Source organism: Otolemur garnettii, unplaced genomic scaffold, assembly GCF_000181295.1.
Source record: "Otolemur garnettii isolate 467f Iridium unplaced genomic scaffold, OtoGar3 scaffold00084, whole genome shotgun sequence".
In the NCBI taxonomy this organism is placed as follows: domain Eukaryota; kingdom Metazoa; phylum Chordata; class Mammalia; order Primates; family Galagidae; genus Otolemur; species Otolemur garnettii.
The window spans coordinates 7,458,640-7,461,672 of NW_003852479.1; positions in this window are offsets into that span (position 1 = coordinate 7,458,640).

Here is a 3,033-nt window from a genome sequence, read left to right on the forward strand (position 1 = left end):
AAAAAAAAAAAAAAAGAAGAAAAAGTTCTAGAATTCTGTTACACACCAATGGGAATATATTTAACATTACTGAACTGTACACTTAAAAGTGGTTAAGATGATAAAATTTTTATTATGTGCTTTTACCACAAATAAAACATTTTAAAGTATATATACACACTATATATATACATTTTGTGTCTTAAAATATATATATACTATATATATATATACATTTTAAAGTGTATATATATATATAATATATATATATTTTGGTTGCAGCCATCATTGTTGTTTGGCGGGCCCAGGATGGATTCGAACCCACCAGCTCAGGTGTATGTGGCTGGCACCTTAGCTGCTTGAGCCACAGGCACCAAGCCTTAAAGTACATTTTTAAAAAGTGATTCAGAGAGTTACAATTCTCAATGCAGAGTTCTAAGAATATCTTAATCAATTTCTGCTTCTATTTTCCTTTGTATATATCTATAAGTGTGGAATGACTTTAGAAAATCCAAGCATAAGTATGTCTCTATAGATCTTAGTAAGTATAAGTTAAAAATCTGTGGTAATTGGGGAAAGGTCTTCAGTCCTTGGGGTCTGAAGCACTCTGGCGGCACACAGCATCTTCAGTCAGCCCCATTCAGAACTCTTGTCTTGGAGGACATTATATAGATACATTTCTAGAACTTTGGTTAATTCTACCATTCTTGGTTAATTTAAGAAAAAGAACTTATTAAAAGAATTAACTTCTTTTAATAGCAGAACTTCTATTGAAAGGATGGTAAACACATGTCTACCTCCAATTTTCTTAAAATCCCATTTAAGGGATTTTTAAAAAAATCATAAATCTAGAAGAATGAAGAAAATTGGGTGGAATGTCAGTACAATTTTAAAACCCAGAAAGCACAAGGAAGAGTTTAACTGACTGTGATGTGACGTGCCTGAAAGGGTTGGGAGGACAAATTTCTCACACTTCAAAGCTCAGAAGTCTCAGTAGTTGAAGGGACCAGGTCACTCCGAGGGAAGAGACTGGGTGTGGGCAGGCTGCACGATGACCAATAACCGTTGTAAGGAGTTCAACTGCTACACACCATTTCCCACGCCAGGGCAACTGTGCCTTCCCCACTCTGGCAAAAGACAGGTTTATTTTCAGGACAGCCTGAATGCAAAGGATCTCGACACAGACCCTAGTCATGCTATAACTTATCTGAGAGGAGTTTAAGTCAAGTCTGGACGCCCAACTGTGAGACCCCTCCCTCCTCCCTCTTCTGTTCCTCTAGAAACACACTTGTAAACCCTTTTCCCCACATAACAGAGGTGGGACAGCAGACACTGTCTGGGAAACTGGCCAGCCCAAGAGAAAAACCTAGAAATTAACTGATGAGCCCCTTACGTCCCCACCCAGGCACATGACCAAGAGGTCAATGGTTAACAGGGCCTACTATGTGCCTGGATACTACAACCCATAGAAAGGAATGAAATAATATCTTTTATAGCAACTTGAGTAGAATTTGAGATGGTTATCCTAAGTGTAGTAACTCAGGAATGGAAAAAGAAACACTGTATGTTCTCACTAATAAGTGGGGACTGAACTATTGGTACACATGGTCACAAGAAGAGCTCTGGAAACCAGGAAGGCGGGAGGGGAAGGGATCGAAAACTCAACTGTTGGGCCCAGTGAATGCTATTCTAGTGATCAGCACACTGATAGCCTGACTCCAGCATTATACAGTGTATCCATGTCATAAAAACATTTGCACACCCTTAATATTTTGGGAAAAACTATTAGAAATAATAACTTTAGCAAAGTTGCAGGATTTTTGTTGTTGTTGTTGTTGTTGCAGTTTTTGGCTGGGGCTGGGTTTGAACCCACCACCTCCGGCATATGGGGCTGGCACCCTTCTTCTTGAGCCACAGGCACTGCCCAAAGTTGCAGGATTGATATATAAAAATCAGTTGAATTTTTATACATTGGCAATGAACAATCCAAAATGAAATTAAGAAAACAATTTCATTTACAATAGCATCAAAAAGAACAAAACACTTAGAAATAAATTTAACAAAAGAAGCATAAAAATTATACTCTGAAAATGAGGAAACATTGTTGAAAGCAAATAAAGAAAACCTAAACAAATGGAAAGAGGCATGCTGTGTCCATAGACTGGAGGACCTGATGTTAGGTTGGCGGCACTCCCCAGACCGATCTGCAGATCCGGTGCAATTGTGTCTGAATGCAGCTGACTTCTTTGCAGTAACTGACAAGCTGATCTTAAAATACATTTGGAAACTCAAGGGGCCAAAACCAATCGACATAATCTTGTAAAAGAAGAACCAAGTTGGAGCATTCACATTCACATTCCTGAACTCAAAAGTGGTCAGCAAGATGGTGTGGTACTGGCTTAAGGCGAAACAGAGATTAATGGAACAGAAGTGAGAGTTCAGAAATAAATACACACATTTATGGTCAACTGATTTTTCACACAGCTGCCAAGACCATCAATGGGGGAAAGAATAGTCTATTCAAAGATGATGCTGGGACAACCGTATCCATGTGCAGAAAAATGAGGGTGGACTCTTCCTTCCCACCAGCACAGACTAACCCAAAGTGGCCCCAAGACTTAAACATAAGAGTCAAAACTATAACACTCTTAGAAGGAAACACAGGAGTAAATCTTTGTGACTTTGGGGTTTGTCCATTCTTAGATATGATACTAAAAACATAAGCAACAAAAGCAAAGAAGTAAAAAAAAAAAAAATAGATGAACTAGACTTAATTAAAATCTAAAAGTTTTGTGCTTCAAAGGACACTTTGAAGAAAATGAAGAGACTCCTCGCAGAAAGAAAATGAGGAGACTCCTCACAGAAAGAAAGAAAATGAGGAGACTCCTCACAGAAAGAAAGAAAATGAGGAGACTCCTCACAGAAAGAAAGAAAATGAAGAGACTCCTCACAGAAAGAAAGAAAATGAAGAGACTCCTCACAGAAAGAAAATGAAGAGACTCCTCACAAAACAAAAGAAAATGAGGAGACTCCTCACAGAAAGAAAGAAAATGA